Here is a 19,730-nt window from a genome sequence, read left to right as displayed (position 1 = left end):
AATACATGTCTCTTTCCTAATAACACCCTTTGTTTCCTGCCAGAGATATAAGATTTGACCTATTTTGCAGCATTTCCTGTTACACCATAATAGTTTAATTTACTTAAAAGGATATTGTGATTTACACAGTCAAATGCCTTTGAAAGATCACAAAGTATACCAGTTGTCTGCAATTTTCTGTCTAATGAATTCACATTTTCACTGTAAGTGTAGACAGTGCTCTCAATATCAAAACCCTTTAGAAATCTGAAATGCAACTTTGACAATATGCATTCATTATTGTGCAGGAGAAATATTTTTCCATTTGAATGCTCAGCATAATGTAGTAGAATTGCTTAATATAAGTTTCCAGTTTTATGTCTACTAGTTTACGATAACAAGTAGCTGGATCTGGTATTTCCACAACTGCGTACTGAAGCTAATAGATTAGATTAGATTTACTTTCATTCCAATTGATCCATAGTGAGCAGGTCCTCCAGAATATATGGTCCTCCAGATATATGGTTATAAAGCCGAGTGTACATTACTTTTTCTACAATTTTTGAGATTGCTGGTAAAAGTGAAATTGGACAGAAATTTGTTGCTATTTCTTTGTCTCCCTTCTTAAACAGTGGCTTAACTGCAGCATATTTCAACAACTCAGGAAATATTCCAGTGATAAACGACACAGATACCTTAATATATTAATTAACTCATAATGACATTCTTTAATTAACTTTGTAGATATTTCATCATACCCACCAAGAGTTTTTGATTTTAAAGATTTTATGATAGACATTATTTCTGCTGGGGTAGTGAGGGTCACATTCATATTACGGAAGTTACTTGAAATGTCTGGTCTGAGATATTCCATAGCAGCATCTACAGAACCTGACAACCCCATCTTTTTAGTAACAGTTATAAAATGTTTGTTAAAAAGTTCTGCAACAATATACACATCTGTCACCAATGTATCATTTACTCTTAATGCTATTTGTCCCTCTTCATGTCTGGTTCTACTGGGCTCCTCCTTCTCTATATCCCATATTGTCTTTATTTTGTTATCCGATATGACTATCTTTTCCTTGTAAAATATTTGCTATGATGTCCATATTACAGTCATCAATATTTTGTAGTATTTCTTGTAATGTGCTATAGCATCAACATCAGAACTGTTTCAGATTGACAGATACAGTTTTCTTTTTGTTTTAGAAGATACCCCTATTCCTTGAGTAACCCATGGCTTCTTTGTAGACTTTGCTCTAACCTTGGTTAGTTTGGGGGGGAAACTGTGTTCAAATAAGGTAACCACTTTATTATTATTTTTCATTCATGCCATGAGCACTGTAAACATCAGTCCAGTGAATGTCTCTGAGGAGTGTCCTGAAATAATCAATTTTTGGCTTATTGTTACCCTCTTGAGCTCAGATTTAACAGATTTTATATCCTGTTCAGTGTTGACATTTAACAGAAGTAACTGCATGTGATGGTTTGAGAGGCCATTGACTATTGGTTCTGTAATATAATTTTATTCATTGGTCTTTTCTACAAAGATATTATCAATGGCTGTTTGTGAGCAATTGGCTACCCTAGTGGGGAACTTTACACTTGGAATTAAGTGTAATGATAGTGTTACTAACTCAGTTAACTTCTTATTGGGAGGGTCTTTAAGGAAATCTACATTCTGAAGAAGAGAAATTTGTTAACATCCAGTATTGATTTAAGTGTCAGGAAGTCATTTCTGAAAGTATTCGTATGGAGTGTAGCCATGTATGGAAGTGAAACATGGACGATAAACAGTTTAGACAAGAAGAGAATAGAAGCTTTCGAAATGTGGTGCTACAGAAGGATGCTGAAGATTAGATGGGTAGATCATGTAACTAATGAGGAAGTATTGAATAGGATTGGGGAGAAGAGAAGTTTGTGGCACAACTTGACCAGAAGAAGGGATCGGTTGGTAGGGCATGTTCTGAGGCATCAAGGGATCACCAATTTAGTATTGGAGGGCAGCGTGGAGGGTAAAAATCGTAGAGGGAGACCACGAGATGAATACACTAAGCAGATTCAGAAGGATGTAGGTTGCAGTAGGTACTGGGAGATGAAAAAGCTTGCACAGGATAGAGTAGCATGGAGAGCTGCATCAAACCAGTCTCAGGACTGAAGACCACAACAACAACAACAACATTGAAATCACCAACAACCACTATCTCTTTGTTTTTGGTTGTTAAATGGGCCAGTATAGCTTCAAGGTCATTTATGAACAGATTAAAGTTATCTGCAGGTGCTCGATATATGCTTAATATTATGAAGGACTTTTTGTGAACTTCTACTTCTGTTGCACATGCTTCTATATGCTGTTTGAAGCAAAATTTATTAATGTCTATGTTCTTAAATTTATGACAGTTTCTGATGAATGTGGCAACTCCCACTTTCTCCATTTCTCCTCTACAAAAGTGAGATGCTAACCTAAACTCTATAACACTTAAAATTTCTATACCAGTGGTCACATGATGTTCAGAGAGGCAGATTATGCCAGCTGGGTTCGAAGACTCTAACTGATCTATGCAGATAATTAATTCATTAATTTTATTTCTCAGTCCTCAAATATTCTGATGCAATAAAGGTAGCTGACATTTCACATTGACTGAGTTAAAATTTGTAGACTTGAAATATCTGCTGACTGTCGCAAATTCTTAACCAATAGCTGTTTATGCTGATGTAATAAGCTAGAATTATGTTTTTGGATTTCTTTCTCAAACTGAATGTTTCTCTCAGTCCTACTCTCTCTTAAAATTTAGTTTCTTTCTGTCCTCCCTACCCTAAAAAAGGGTCTTTTCTGAACCCTATAACCACTGGTATTTTATCACTCATGACAGTGCCTCCCCCCTTTAATGTTCCTGCTATTTTCCCAACCAGTTTACCCTTCCCTTTCCTGTTGAGGTGAAGGCCATGCCTCGCAGTTCCATAAATCCCACTGTATCCATAGGCATAATGAGTATACTTGGTAACAGATCTGTACTGGGCACATCTGTAGCAGAATATTTAATAGCTAAACCTTCTCTGTAGTAGTATGATGTTACAGAGATTACAAGCCATACTCAACAAATAAATATAACAAAACAAATGAGTAAAAAATAAACGTTCATCTAATATCTTGTTCATTATTTCAAAATAAAGATAAAGGCCAAAATGTCTGTAAACCAAAACAACTGTTTCGCCCACCCCTATCCTTGTGTTCAGAGGAAAATCAGGAAAAAAATTATTGTACAGTATGTTTCATTTCTATATGTTTCATAAACAAGATTATTGGGCTATATTCATGCAATTAGTACTTCCTCTGCTTTCAAATTAATCTCTAATTGATATTCTTGATGCACTCACCTGCTTACTGGTGTTTTTGGTGTAAGTATTACCCGACAGGTACGAGGTTGCGGCAAGTCCTGTGTGCTTGTAGCCACGTCCCTGCAACATTCAGAAATCTTGGGATTGCTGGAAAGGAATATTCATAAAATGATTAAAGAAATAATTGCAACAACCAGCAATTTGCACAGTTTGACAGAATCTATTTTTCCAATGGGAGCAAATCGCTGGAGAAACACTGGAGCAATAGTATACACCTCAAAGGAGGATATTAGGAGAAGTAACATCAGCTCTTTATGAAAGAAACATTTTTGTTGATTTTTTACTCCACTAATCAAACCACCCCCTTACATGCAGTAGAACTAAGCTCATACAGTGAACAGTAACACACAGATATGTAGAACAAATAAGAAACACTTTTATTTTCAAAATCAACTCTGGGCTAGTAACACACCACTGAGGTTACAAGCTGTACTCAAGTGGCTGACTGTACGAGATCGTTGCATATCCATTCTATGTTCAGAAGTAGTAGAATTAAATAAAATGCAGAATTGATTTTAGCACTCCCTGTCTTGCACCACCCTCCACTGCTATTAACATTTATCACATTAAAACTTGTCACCCTCACATTCGTTCTACAAAACACATGCACAGCCATCCGCAACAACAACCAACATTTCTAGTACTATCTCTCACATAAGACTACAACTTTGTTCTTTTTCACTCTTGCAATTAATACATCTTTGCTCCTAATTCAACCTGTAATCAATTTGCATGAGGCACTCTTTGCTTACTGACTTTATTCTGTACGGTTTGTTGGGGGGACAACTGGTTGCTGCATTTCCTGCCTGCTTGAAGTTCCTTGGCTGCAAAATTCAGATAGCATCAACCACCTGAGGAAAAGAGTTAGAATCCAGAAACCTATAACAATCATCCAAATCTCTAATGTCCTTCAACAACTACAATCATACCTTAGTGCACATTAAGTGTGTGTCATCATGATGTGAGCAGGTGTCCACAGACTGATTATTAATTGCAGCTGACAAGACAAATAATATGGTAAAAACTTGAAAAGTGTACACAGTTCACACTGTATCATATACCCATTCCAAGAGGGCTATTGTTATGCAACTGTCATGTTTACAGTGTACAAACAATTGCTGTCTCAGTTTTGTTGTAATATCACTTGCTCCAATGTTAATCTGTGTATCACAAATGAAAACTAATCAACAGCATCAGTTCTCAGAATAAAGATAAACAGTGGGCTGAATAACTATCCTCAATAGATCTATACAACCCACAACACACAAATATGCAAGGTTTAGATCAGTAAAAAATTTGAACACATTGCCAACAAACAGAAACTTCAAGATTCAAGAAACCAACATAATTAAATTGATGCAAAAAAATGTTGCAGATCAGTCACAGTAAATGAATCAAGCTGTAAGGAAAACAAAGACAGTCACAAGACACAATTTGAGTGAAACTATCACATCACATTAAAACTCTTACAATAGGTAGCAACAACTCAGCCTACTTAAGATAAGGAAATCAAAAAAGGCAACAAAACTTAAAACACACTGACATATACTAATGAAATGCACATGCACACAATTTCTTAATAGACTGAAAAAAATTGATATTGTCATGATATCTACATCTCCATCGTGGAATTGCTTCTCAAACAATAGACACAATAGACGCAATAGACAGGTATTGTGCCAGATAGTACAACACTGTGTAAATATTTTACATCGTAGTGCATATTTTTATAGTGGATTTCCATTTACTGATACTCCCATATTTCATAAGGCCTAGTTAAACAAAACCACTAATTCATCAAAGATTAAAAATTACTGTGGTGTAAAGAAATGCTTTATTACTAATGTGAATTATTCACTTTCATATTTTCATTCCAGTGGGAGCATAAACCAAGTGCACTAACTTCAGCAATATTTTCGTAATTTCTATTATGTTTTAAGTATTTATACTGAAGAATGCACTGTGTAATTTCACTGTGGTTAAAAGTAACACCTCAAATGCACTCCACCAATGTCTCATCTACAATCGCACTTTCTTGAAAGTTAAATCACTGTTACTATCTCATTCATTCTAAACAACAAATATACGTAGTCACCCACATGTTAACATCCATGATATGGTAATGCATACCACCTGAAAAAAATTTATAACATTGTGGGGTTGGACAATTGCTGGTGAAAGTGCAACAGAGGAGGGAAAGACCATTTCGTCAGCTGGTAAAATGATGCCCACTCATTTTTGGGATTTCCAAAGAATAATCTACATACATTACTTGGAAAAAGTCAGTCTTATATTTGGACCCAGTCAAGTTTCATTGTTTGAAACTACTGTTGGCTGAAAAAATACCAACGCTGCCACACAAAAATGTGCTACTTCACCAGCTCAAAGCACCATCACATACATCAGTTATAACAATGGCAAAACTGTATGAACTGGGCTTTGAAATGGTTGCTCATCCAATCTCCACACCAGACTTAGCTCCAAGTTAATGCTTCCTGTTCCTTTCTTAACTATCTTGAAACTTTGGATTGCTGGGAAGAAATCTGCATACAATGATAAAGGAAGTACTTGCAGTCAACCAGGATTTTGCACGGATTGACAGAACCTATTTTCCCAATGGGATGAAAACACTGGAGGAGCACTGGACCAATACTACAAACCTCAAAGAAGACTATTAGGAGAAGTAGGGTCAGCTGTTTATGAAAGAATATTTTTGTTGCTTTTTTAACACATTAATCAAACCACCCTCTTACATCCAGTACAACTAAGCTCACACAGTGAACAGTAACACATAGATATGTAGAACAAAGAAGAAACACTTATATTTTCGAAACCATCTCTGCACTAGTGACACACCACTGACTATAACAAATTACTGCCAGAACAAGATCTTTGCACTTCCTTTCTATGTCCAGAAGTAGTAGAAGTAAATAAAGTGCAGAATTGGTTTTAGCACTCCCTGTCTTGCACCGCCGCCCGCAGCTATTAACATTAATCACATTTAAACTTGTCACTGTCACATTCGTTCTACAAAACACACACACAACCACAAACAACTACAACCACTATTTCTAGTACTATCCCTCACATAAGACTACAACTTTCTTCTTTTTCACTCTTGCAATTAATACTTCTTTGCCCCCAATCTGAAACCAATTTGCATGGTGCGCTCACTGCTTGTTGACTTTATTTTGCAGGGTTTGTTGTGGGGGGAAACTGGCTGTTGCATTTCCTGCCTGCATGACGGTCCTTGCCTGAGAAATTAAGATGGCGTCAACCTAGTGAGGAAAATAGTGAGATACTCTACCATATATTCATCCCAATAAAGGGCTATCGTTATGCAACTGTCATGTTTACAGTGTACAAACAATTGCTCTCTCAGTTTTTGCTATAATAACACTTACTCCAGTTTTAACCTGTGTCTCACAATTGAGAACTAGTCAACATCATTGGTTCTCAGAATAAAGATAAACAACAGTGAGCTGAATAACCATCCTTAATAGATCTACACCACCCACCACACACAAAAGTGCAAGTTTTAGATAAGTAGTGCAAAATTTGAACACTTTCCCAATAAGCAGAAACTTCAAAACACGAGAACCCAAGGTAATTAAAACTGATGCAAAACCATGCTGCAGATCAGTCACAGTAGATGAGCCAAGCTATAAAGAAAACAAAAACTGCCACAAGACACATACAATTTGAATAAAACTATCACATCACATTAAAATTATTACAGCAGGGACCAACAACGCAATCTACATAATATGAGGAAATAAAAATATCATCAATACCTATAACACAAAGTCTTATAAGCAAGAAATGCACACCAATACAATTTCTTAACAGACCGAAAAAAATTGATATTGTCATGCTATCTATAGCATGCACTAGTTCATCAAAGATTAAAAATTACTATGGTGAAAAGAAATGATGTGTCCTAGAATCTATTTATCATCCACATTAGTAGAATTGCAAATATTTTCTTAGTTTACATAAAATTAAAAACATTTTGTAAAATATGAAACATAAATAGTTAAGATTCCTGTAAATGTTACAACACCTAAATACTGGGCTACCTTAAGTAGTTGCAAAAGAAATAGAGCAGGCATATCAGCTAAACAAAAATATGTTTAACTGTAGCAGATTGATAAAGAGAACTCTATGTGAACGTAATTTATTATACTCATGAGGAGTATATCAAAGGTTTCATTTTAAAATTTCCTGTTTGAATGACATCTTAGCAAAGTCAAGAACAATCATACCACACAGAGAAATGTGAGTTTGTGAATAAAAAGCTTATGGGTCCAGTACTGATTATTCTTTAAATGAAAATTCAAAACCAAAGTAGCAGTATAATCATTTCTATAAATTCCAAACCATGTCTAAAGAGCATCAATACAATGAGTGAAAATTAATTTGCAATCTAGATTACATCAATAAATTTAGTTATTATTATCATGTTAAAATATTAGTTGCCTAAAATTATTACAATACAGGGTTATTACAAATGATTGAAGCAATTTCACAGCTCTACAATAACTTTATTATTTGAGATATATTCACAATGCTTTGCACACACATACAAAAACTCAAAAGGTTTTTTTAGGCATTCACAAATGTTCGATATGTGCCCCTTTAGTGATTCGGCAGACATCAAGCCGATAATCAAGTCCCTCCCACACTCGGCGCAGCATGTCCCCATCAATGAGTTCGAAAGCATCATTGATGTGAGCTTGCAGTTCTGGCATGTTTCTTGGTAGAGGAGGTTTAAACACTGAATCTTTCACATAACACCACAGAATGAAATTGCATGCGGTTAAGTCGGGAGGGCGTGGAGGCCATAACATGAATTGCTGATCATGATCTCCACCACGACCGATCCATCGGTTTTCTAATCTCCTGTTTAAGAAATGCCGAACATCTTGATGGAAGAGCGGTGGATCACCATCCTGTTGAAAGATGAAGTCGGTCTCCAGTTGTGGCATGAGCCAATTTTCCAGCATGTCGAGATACACGTGTCCTGTAACGTTTTTTTCGCAGAAGAAAAAAGGGCCGTAAACTTTAAACCGTGAGATTGCACAAAACACGTTAACTTTTGGTGAATTGCGAATTTGCTGCATGAATGCTTGAGGATTCTCTACCGCCCAGATTCGCACATTGTGTCTGTTCACTTCACCATTAAGAAAAAATGTTGCTTCATCACTGAAAACAATTTTCGCACTGAACGCATCCTCTTCCATCAGCTGTTGCAACCGCGCCGAAAATTCAAAGCATTTGACTTTGTCATCGGGTGTCAGGGCTTGTAGCAATTCTAAACGGTAAGGCTTCTGCTTTAGCCTTTTCCGTAAGATTTTCCAAACCGTCGGTTGTGGTACGTTTTGCTCCCTGCTAGCTTTATTCGTCAACTTCCACGGGCTACGCGTGAAACTTTCCCGCACGCATTCAACCGTATCTTCGCTCACTGCAGGCCAACCTGTTGATTTCCCCTTACAGAAGCATCCAGAAGCTTTAAACTGCACATACCATCGCCGAATGATGTTAGCAGTTGGTGGAACTTTGTTGAACTTCGTCCTGAAGTGTCGTTGCACTGTTATGACTGACTGACGTGAGTGCATTTCAAGCACGACATATGCTTTCTCGGCTCCAGTCGCCATTTTCTCTCACTGCGCTCTCGAGCGCTCTGGCGGCAGAAACCTGAAGTGTGGCTTCAGCCGAACAAAACTTTATGAGTTTTTCTACGTATCTGTAGTGTGTCGTGACCATATGCCAATGAATGGAGCTACAGTGAATTTATGAAATCGCTTCAATCATTTGTAATAGCCCTGTACGTATGGACTGGCTTCATATCAGCATACATCCTTTTATACTTCCCAGTTGTTACTGACAGTAGTAGCACTGTAGAAAAACTTTTAAGTACAAAAACTCATGACAGATAAGTAAACACATAAAATATAATAAATGAGTAAAATATAAATCTCGAACTAATACACTGATCAATCCGAACATTATGACCACCTGTACGCTTGACAGAAGTGTCACCTGTCGAGGAATGACTGCTAGTCAGACACACACTTGGTGCATGCAGTATCAGTGAGCATGCTGTCTGTGTATAGAATTGGGAAGGCATATGATCTACCTAAGTATGACTAAGGGTGGATTGTGATAGTCCATAGGCTCAGCATGAGCATTTCAGGAACTGCATGCCTTGTCAGGTGTTTGGGGAGTGCTGCAGTGAGTATCTTCAAAATATGGCAGAACCAAGGTGAAACCACATCCAGCCGTTGTTGGGTTAGGTGGCCACCCCTCAATACAGATGTCGGACATCATAGGTTGTGCTGTCCGGTAAAGCAGGTTGTTAACTGTGTCAGAACTAATGCAACACTTTAATGCTGGACAGAGTACAAGTGTTTCTGAACAAACAATGCATCAAACACTAGTAACGGTGGGACACCACAGATGACGACTCATGCACGTATAACTGTAACACTGGCAATGGCGACTGAATTTGGAATGTGATCATTATCATTGTATGATGGCACAGTGCAGACCATTCCATGGTCTGATGAATCTCCATACCTTCTTCATCATGCAGATGAGAGGGCATGAATCTGTCACCTTCCATGGAACAACTCCTTTAAGTATGATTATATTATAGTGGAACAAACACTCCTAGCAGTTACTTCTGTAAAATATCTGGAAGTTTGCGTATGGAATGATTTAAAGTGGAATGATCATATAAAAAGAATTGTTGGTAAGGTGAGTGCCTGGTTGAGATTCATTGGGAAAGACCTTAGAAAATGTTGTCCAGCAACAAAGGAGATGGCTTACAAAACACTCGTTCGACCTATACTTCAGTATTGCTCATCACTGTGGGATCCATACCAGGTTTGGTTGACAGAGGCGATACTGAACATCGAGAGAAGAGCAACGCGTTTCATCACAGGGTTATTTGGTAAGCGTGATAGCGTTACGGAAATGTTCTGCAAACTCAAGTACCAGACTCTGCAAGAGAGGTGCTCGGCATCATGGTGTTGCTTGCTGCCCAGGTTTTGACAGGATGCGTTTCTGGATGAAGTATCAAATATATTGCTTCCCCCTACTTATACCTCCCAAAGAGATCATGGATGTAAAATTAGAGACATTCGAGCACGCACGGAGGCTTTCCGGAAGTCGTTCTTTCTGCAAACCATACGCAACTCGAACAGGAAAGGGAAGCAATGACATTGGCAAGTAAAGTGCCCTCCAAAACACACTGTTGGGTGGCTTACAGAGAATAAATGTAGATGTAGATGTAGACACATGTACTGTGGGTTAGATACAAGCTGGCAGCAGCTCCATTACGCTCTGGGGAACATTCATGTGATCATCAACAGGTCTAGTGGGGCTCACGCAAAGCATACACCACTTCATGATCATCAAGATACCTGATAACAGTGGCAAATTTCAATTGATGTGCTGGCTTCCCAAGTCACAAGATCAGAACCCTACCACACAAATCTGGGATGTGATTGAATGTGACATCAGAGCCATTGCCCTGATCCCCAGAATTTATGTGAATTAGGTGACTTGAAAGCAGATGTGGTGGTAACTGCCTCCAGTGACCTACCAGTGCCTCATTACTACCATGCCATTATGAGATGCCACTGTTATGAATAACAAAGATGAACATACCAGCTATTAGTTAGGTGGTTATAATCTTCTGAATGATCAGTGTATCTTATTTGTCATATGACAGGGTGTAGCCAAAAGTTCTGTAGAACCAAAACATCCCTTTCCCAACAACAACAATTCATATGTTCAGTTGTAAATCTATAGAAATTTATTTCATAGAATCATCACTTTGTATCTATTTCTAACAAAATGTATGTCCCATGATCTTGATACTAGTCCTTAGCTCCCAGTTTAATCTGTAAATGGGTTGCCTGATGCACTAACCTGTTTTCTGGGATTATTCCGCTGGGCTTGCTGTGAGAGGATACTGGGAGTGTCACTCCTGGTATGTATGAGGGTTTCTCCCTGCAGCATTCAGAAAATATCAACCACTTTAGACATACAGTTCTTGCAGAAATAAGTGAAATATCATGGACATATTTGTTATCAAACTTCCTAAAGTTCTAGAACAACCATAACTGTATCCTACAAACCATTAAGTGTCTGTCACTGTCACCCAAGCAACTGTCCTCAGAACTGTTCATTACTGGCAACTGACAAGATAATAAAGTAGGATGAGCACACTGAAAATGCACGCGTTCACTCCATGCCAAATGCCCATTCCTGACAGAGCCGTAGTAATGCAACTAATGTTTCTACAGTATAGAAATAATTTTTGTGTTAGTTTTTGTTGTTACATCAATGTCTCAAATGGTTACCAATGTCCCACAGTTGAGAACAAAAATCAACACCATTTGTCCTCCGAACAAAGAAAATCACAGCCACACTCAACAAATTTAACAATCCAAAATCAAATGAAAAGGCAGATTTTAGATATGCAGTGTAGAGGTTGAACATAATCCCAATAAACAGAAACTAGAAGACACAAGAAATCAACACAATAAAATGGATGAACAAAAATATTAGAAATCAGTCACAGTAGAAAAATCAAACAATAAGGAAAATGAAAACTGTCACAAGACAGATATCATTTAACTGAAACATCACACTATAATAATTATCTTACAGCAGCAATGTGGCATACAAAAATTAGTGCACATAAAAATAAATAAATATGTGAAATATAATAAACATTACATATGTAAATGTTGAACTAATATTGCATTCATCATGTGACAGACTGTAGCCAAAACCTCTGTAGTACCAAAACATCCTGTTCCCCCCCACCCAATGCATGTGTTCAGGAGCCAATCAACAGAAAGTTATTTTACATTATGTTTCCTTTGCATGTGACATATAACAAAACTTTTAAGCTACAGTCTTACGGTTAGTACTTCTTCTCCTCCTAATTTAATCTCTAATCGGTTTGGCTGATGCACTGACCTGAGTACTGACTGTACTTTGTGGAGGTTGGAAGTGTCGACTGGCTGTTGCACTTCCTTTCTGCTTGGAGCCCCTTCCCAGCTATATTCAGAAAATATGACAAAATAACAGTGTCTAGTGGACTACTGTTATGTGTTAGAGTTTTGTGAAATATTCTTCCTCCCAATTGTACACCTATGCCTTACAACTGATAAATGAATCAACACCATCAATTCTCACAAAAAAAATTAACAACAGCAGTCTGATCAATCATCCACCACAGATCTCTACTATCTGCCAACACACTAACACACAAGTTTCACTATACGTTGTGGAAGTTGAACACAGTTCTAATTAACAGTGAGATCTATGTGCAGGAAAATTAACCGAAACTTAGTGACAGTATAAGCTATTATTGCACCACATAATATGATACATGGAAATATTTTACATGTAGATAAATATTCATACATTGGATTGTATAATAGAGTGTTAACTTATTTCCACTGGTAATATATTTAGTGAATCCTAGTGTAGCCCCTTCACTAGATATTCAGTGCTAATGTGGAAATAGCAACTTGACTGTTGTTATGCTGATAGCACTGGGCAGCTGACTAGCACAGAAGCAATGAATTGCTGATTTCAAGAACAGACATATTTACAAACGATGAGTTGGATGAGGCCACACCTAACAATGCTGGCCGTAAAGCAGATGTGCAATGCAGCAGCAAGTTGGGTCAATGGGTTACTACATCACTGAGTCACAGAATTACTGATTCATATGTGATTGGAAGCACTGCATCAGAGTAACATACATTCAATTAACCAGAACAAAAACTCTTTTATTTTAGGAATGATATGAACAGTCTGGCAGCCCTAACAATGATGTGAGGGCAATGCCTGTCGCCACTAGGTTATAGGGCATTAAGTAATTTGATACCAGGAGAGCCTCCATCTCCTCCAAAATGCTCCTAGTATCAAGTACAGTAAATAAGGTCTTAGTACTGTGTGACATATGAGCTACTTGGAAGCTCTCTTCAGCACCAGCCAAGCTCCTGTCTTTGAGGGCAGTGGTACATATCGTTGTGCTTGGACTGCTAGCACACCAACATTGGGATGAGTGCCCCAGCACCCACAATAATTACCCTCTGGAGTGAGTGCACCTTTCGGATTCTAGTAGTTTCTGTGAGAATTCTGACAGTCAACATGTCTCTGGCACTCGTCATTGTTCAAACTCAGACACATGTTGTTGCTTGGGCTAAATAAGTGACATAATCACTGGGTATGGACGTCATAGTCAGCCACACTGCCAGCAGCTGGCTTCTCGATTTGAAATTGAGGCGTCCAGGCCACAGCCCTTGAAGAGTGTGTACACACAGCACTATGAATGTTGTAGTTCAATAAAATTGTTTTATCTTCTAGCTGTGTTTTCCTAGCCGCAACACCCAGTTATACCTCAACATCTCCACCATAGTGGCCCCACACCACTGGGCAACTATAGCTTGGTGCCAACAGATTCAGCCTCCTCATAGAACAACTGCAGCACACAGTATTGTCACATAGTGGGATGAGAGAGCAAACTACTAGTATTTTTGTGTGTGTGAAGAACATGAAGTCTATGTGGGAGATTCACCAAAATTTGAGGGTAACTTTACTGCAGCCATCTGAATTGGCTTGCTCTCAGTTCCATGGATATACAGGGAGCAAGATTTGCAACCCCTGAGAAGTAGTCTGTGTTATTTTCCAGATCATTCTGCTCCATGTACTGATTCAGTGGCAGTAGTTTGGTGTAGCTGGCAAAGATATCAGCATGTGATTACACAATGCACAGATTTCTGATGGCTCAGGATGAGACATGCGATGTAACTCATATATTGTATTATATAAGCTATTGTCAATTTTTATTGTTTTGTTTTATTCATTGTGTATTGGAGATTAATGTTCTGCCAATTTGATTACTCCACTCTTAAGAAATCAGCTGAGGATACCATCACTTTTTGGATGATCTGCAGTTATTGGTTAAGATTGGAGAGTGGTCACAGGATCAGTTATTGCAAAGTTACAGTTGGTAGGGGTAGCAAAACCTATAACAGGTATTCAGAGGATTTAAGAACCACACAGACATATAATGTGTTTCAACATGGCCTCCTGGAAAGATATAAGAAACAGAACAGTGTGCAATTTTCCCTCGAGCAGTTGAGTACTGTAACAGAGAAGCACAGTAAGGTGGTCAAAAATTTTGTGGATGGAATACATATGATTAATGTACAAACATAGAATATGGGAGAAAGTGAGGAGGCAAATAGAGTTGTGCTCTAGATAGCCAAACATAGCGCATTAGATATATTTTTGAGGGGCCTGCCACCCAATACATCAGAAAGGGTGAGGATACGTACCCTTACAGATTTCCACTCAATTGTCAGGTTTGAGTAAATTGATGTAGCAGCAAGGATACATGATAAACAAAGAATATTTTCCACTAGCATGTCCAGAGACAAATTTCAACACCATCATTGTAGTATGTGCGGTGTGGTTGGATCACCATCAATGGGATTGTAATAGAAGTTAAAGTAAGCAAGGGGTTAATTAGACTAGGGTTAAACACAAAACGAACCCCAAATATGATGAATAGCATTCTTGATAAATTGTGATGCTACAGAGGTGCAATAATAATGTACTGGAGATACAATGTCATTCTGTGAGAAGAAGCTCTCAAAGTGTACAGGTGAAAGGTGGTCAGAAAATAATACCCATAAATATAGATAATTTTGGTGTTAATTTGGTAAAGCTGACAAAGGGATTGTTCGTAGATAGTCTGGATATCCTACAGGAGACTTATAGGGACATGGAAAGTGTGCACCATGATCAGACGCTGTCCAACATTAAAACTGCATGATGTAAGGAGATAAAAGAGCTTAAAAAAGTTAAAGAAACACTGCACTTGTCACACATAAATTAGTTGATTAGGTCACTCCCACATACACCCCCTACCCCTAAAGTGTGAAGCACTGGACAAAAATGTGAATTCTGAACTGGAATGTGTCAACAGCTCAAGTGTAGGCAGCTGCATGTGAAAGACACGAACCTGTAATAGGTAATGTTGATGATTCACCATAAAATTTTCATTGCAGTGGGAGAATATTTATAGTACCTTGATTTCCACAAATGGGTATTTTTTTTCTAGTACCTGTTAATAACATTTGAACACATTTTCATCATTACTGTTTCATTTTTAGCATTTGTGAGCAAGTTTAACAGCACTTTTTGACAGAACATGGTACCATGATGTGGTGACAGGACTGGACTCCACTTAATGTTGTTATATCTGAAATTGTGTTGTCTTTCATTTTATTGCTTTTGTTCTGTTTCAGCTTTTACTAAGATAAAGTTTCCACACAGTCCATGACTGCCTTCTTAGTTAAAAGGTGTTCATTACCAGTGTAGTCACAGTATTTGTAGTCTCATGAAACATGTTGTTAATATCATATCTCTGTTTCAGTGCTACACAAAACAAGTCCTGCAGTTATAACGCAATTTGCATTCATTATTGTGCAGGAGAAATATTTTTCCATTTGAATGCTCAGCATAATGTAGTAGAATTGCTTAATATAAGTTTCCAGTTTTATGTCTACTAGTTTATGATAACAAGTAGCTGGATCTGGTATTTCCACAACTGCGTACTGAAGCTAATAGGTTAGATTAGATTTACTTTCATTCCAATTGATCCATAGCGAGGAGGTCCTCCAGAATGTAGAACATGTCAGAAAAACAATAATCATGATAAATATTTACAACTCAAACTAACAAGGTAATGTACCATTCCACAGGTCCCAAGCTACTGTGAAATTCATCAATGGAGTAGAAGGAGTTGGCCACCAATAAATCCTTTAGGTTTATCTTAAACTGAATTTCATTGGTTGTTAATCTTTTTATGGCTGCTGGCAAGTTATTGAAAATGTGTGTTCCTGAATAATGCCCACCTTTTTGTACAAGAATAAGTGACTTTAAATCCTTGTGAAGATTATTCTTATTTCTAGTATTGATTCCATGAACTGAGCTGTTGGTTTGAAAAAGTGATATATTTTTAATGACAAATTTCATTAAGGATAAACATATTGGAAAGCAGTAGTTAGTATCCCCAGTTCCCTAAACAGGCTTCTGCAGGATGTTCTTGAGTTCACACTACATATAACTCTTACTGGACGTTTTTTTGCCTGGCAAACTTTTACTTGGCTTGATGAATTACCCCAAAAAATAATTCCATATAACATTATGGAATGAAAGTAAGCATAGTATGCCAGATTTTTCATTTTTATATCCCCTATGTCTGACACAATTCGCATTGCAAATAGAGATTTGTTAAGACGCTTCAGCAGTTCTGTGGTGTGCTCCTCCCACTTGAATTTATTATCAAGCTGTAATCCCAAGAATTTAACACTGTCCACGTCTTCTATCTGCTTGTCATCATATGTTAGGCATATACTTGTGGGACACCCCTTACAAGTTCTGAACTGCATGTAGTGTGTTTTTTCAAAGTTTAGTGACAAAGAATTGGCTAGGTACCAGTGATTAATGTCCACAAATATTTTATTAACCAATCTTTCTAAGACTACACTTGATTTACTGTTTATTGCAATGTTTGTATCATTGGCAAACAAAACAAATTTGGCATCTGGTAATGTTACTGATGAAAGGTCATTGATATACACAAGAAGAAGTGAGGGCCCTAAAATGGAACCTTGTGGGACCTCACATCTAATTAGTTCCCAGATGGATGACGACTGATAGCTTAATACATGTCTCTTTCCTAATAACACCCTTTGTTTCCTGCCAGAGATATAAGATTTGACCTATTTTGCAGCATTTCCTGTTACACCATAATAGTTTAATTTACTTAAAAGGATATTGTGATTTACACAGTCAAATGCCTTTGAAAGATCACAAAGTATACCAGTTGTCTGCAATTTTCTGTCTAATGAATTCACATTTTCACTGTAAGTGTAGACAGTGCTCTCAATATCAAAACCCTTTAGAAATCTGAAATGCAACTTTGACAATATGCATTCATTATTGTGCAGGAGAAATATTTTTCCATTTGAATGCTCAGCATAATGTAGTAGAATTGCTTAATATAAGTTTCCAGTTTTATGTCTACTAGTTTACGATAACAAGTAGCTGGATCTGGTATTTCCACAACTGCGTACTGAAGCTAATAGATTAGATTAGATTTACTTTCATTCCAATTGATCCATAGTGAGCAGGTCCTCCAGAATATATGGTCCTCCAGATATATGGTTATAAAGCCGAGTGTACATTACTTTTTCTACAATTTTTGAGATTGCTGGTAAAAGTGAAATTGGACAGAAATTTGTTGCTATTTCTTTGTCTCCCTTCTTAAACAGTGGCTTAACTGCAGCATATTTCAACAACTCAGGAAATATTCCAGTGATAAACGACACAGATACCTTAATATATTAATTAACTCATAATGACATTCTTTAATTAACTTTGTAGATATTTCATCATACCCACCAAGAGTTTTTGATTTTAAAGATTTTATGATAGACATTATTTCTGCTGGGGTAGTGAGGGTCACATTCATATTACGGAAGTTACTTGAAATGTCTGGTCTGAGATATTCCATAGCAGCATCTACAGAACCTGACAACCCCATCTTTTTAGTAACAGTTATAAAATGTTTGTTAAAAAGTTCTGCAACAATATACACATCTGTCACCAATGTATCATTTACTCTTAATGCTATTTGTCCCTCTTCATGTCTGGTTCTACTGGGCTCCTCCTTCTCTATATCCCATATTGTCTTTATTTTGTTATCCGATATGACTATCTTTTCCTTGTAAAATATTTGCTATGATGTCCATATTACAGTCATCAATATTTTGTAGTATTTCTTGTAATGTGCTATAGCATCAACATCAGAACTGTTTCAGATTGACAGATACAGTTTTCTTTTTGTTTTAGAAGATACCCCTATTCCTTGAGTAACCCATGGCTTCTTTGTAGACTTTGCTCTAACCTTGGTTAGTTTGGGGGGGAAACTGTGTTCAAATAAGGTAACCACTTTATTATTATTTTTCATTCATGCCATGAGCACTGTAAACATCAGTCCAGTGAATGTCTCTGAGGAGTGTCCTGAAATAATCAATTTTTGGCTTATTGTTACCCTCTTGAGCTCAGATTTAACAGATTTTATATCCTGTTCAGTGTTGACATTTAACAGAAGTAACTGCATGTGATGGTTTGAGAGGCCATTGACTATTGGTTCTGTAATATAATTTTATTCATTGGTCTTTTCTACAAAGATATTATCAATGGCTGTTTGTGAGCAATTGGCTACCCTAGTGGGGAACTTTACACTTGGAATTAAGTGTAATGATAGTGTTACTAACTCAGTTAACTTCTTATTGGGAGGGTCTTTAAGGAAATCTACATTCTGAAGAAGAGAAATTTGTTAACATCCAGTATTGATTTAAGTGTCAGGAAGTCATTTCTGAAAGTATTCGTATGGAGTGTAGCCATGTATGGAAGTGAAACATGGACGATAAACAGTTTAGACAAGAAGAGAATAGAAGCTTTCGAAATGTGGTGCTACAGAAGGATGCTGAAGATTAGATGGGTAGATCATGTAACTAATGAGGAAGTATTGAATAGGATTGGGGAGAAGAGAAGTTTGTGGCACAACTTGACCAGAAGAAGGGATCGGTTGGTAGGGCATGTTCTGAGGCATCAAGGGATCACCAATTTAGTATTGGAGGGCAGCGTGGAGGGTAAAAATCGTAGAGGGAGACCACGAGATGAATACACTAAGCAGATTCAGAAGGATGTAGGTTGCAGTAGGTACTGGGAGATGAAAAAGCTTGCACAGGATAGAGTAGCATGGAGAGCTGCATCAAACCAGTCTCAGGACTGAAGACCACAACAACAACAACAACATTGAAATCACCAACAACCACTATCTCTTTGTTTTTGGTTGTTAAATGGGCCAGTATAGCTTCAAGGTCATTTATGAACAGATTAAAGTTATCTGCAGGTGCTCGATATATGCTTAATATTATGAAGGACTTTTTGTGAACTTCTACTTCTGTTGCACATGCTTCTATATGCTGTTTGAAGCAAAATTTATTAATGTCTATGTTCTTAAATTTATGACAGTTTCTGATGAATGTGGCAACTCCCACTTTCTCCATTTCTCCTCTACAAAAGTGAGATGCTAACCTAAACTCTATAACACTTAAAATTTCTATACCAGTGGTCACATGATGTTCAGAGAGGCAGATTATGCCAGCTGGGTTCGAAGACTCTAACTGATCTATGCAGATAATTAATTCATTAATTTTATTTCTCAGTCCTCA

Source organism: Schistocerca serialis, chromosome 3 (genome assembly GCF_023864345.2).
Source record: "Schistocerca serialis cubense isolate TAMUIC-IGC-003099 chromosome 3, iqSchSeri2.2, whole genome shotgun sequence".
Classification (NCBI taxonomy): domain Eukaryota; kingdom Metazoa; phylum Arthropoda; class Insecta; order Orthoptera; family Acrididae; genus Schistocerca; species Schistocerca serialis.
The sequence above is the reverse complement of the archived record's forward strand: the minus strand, read 5'-3'. Positions refer to the sequence as shown.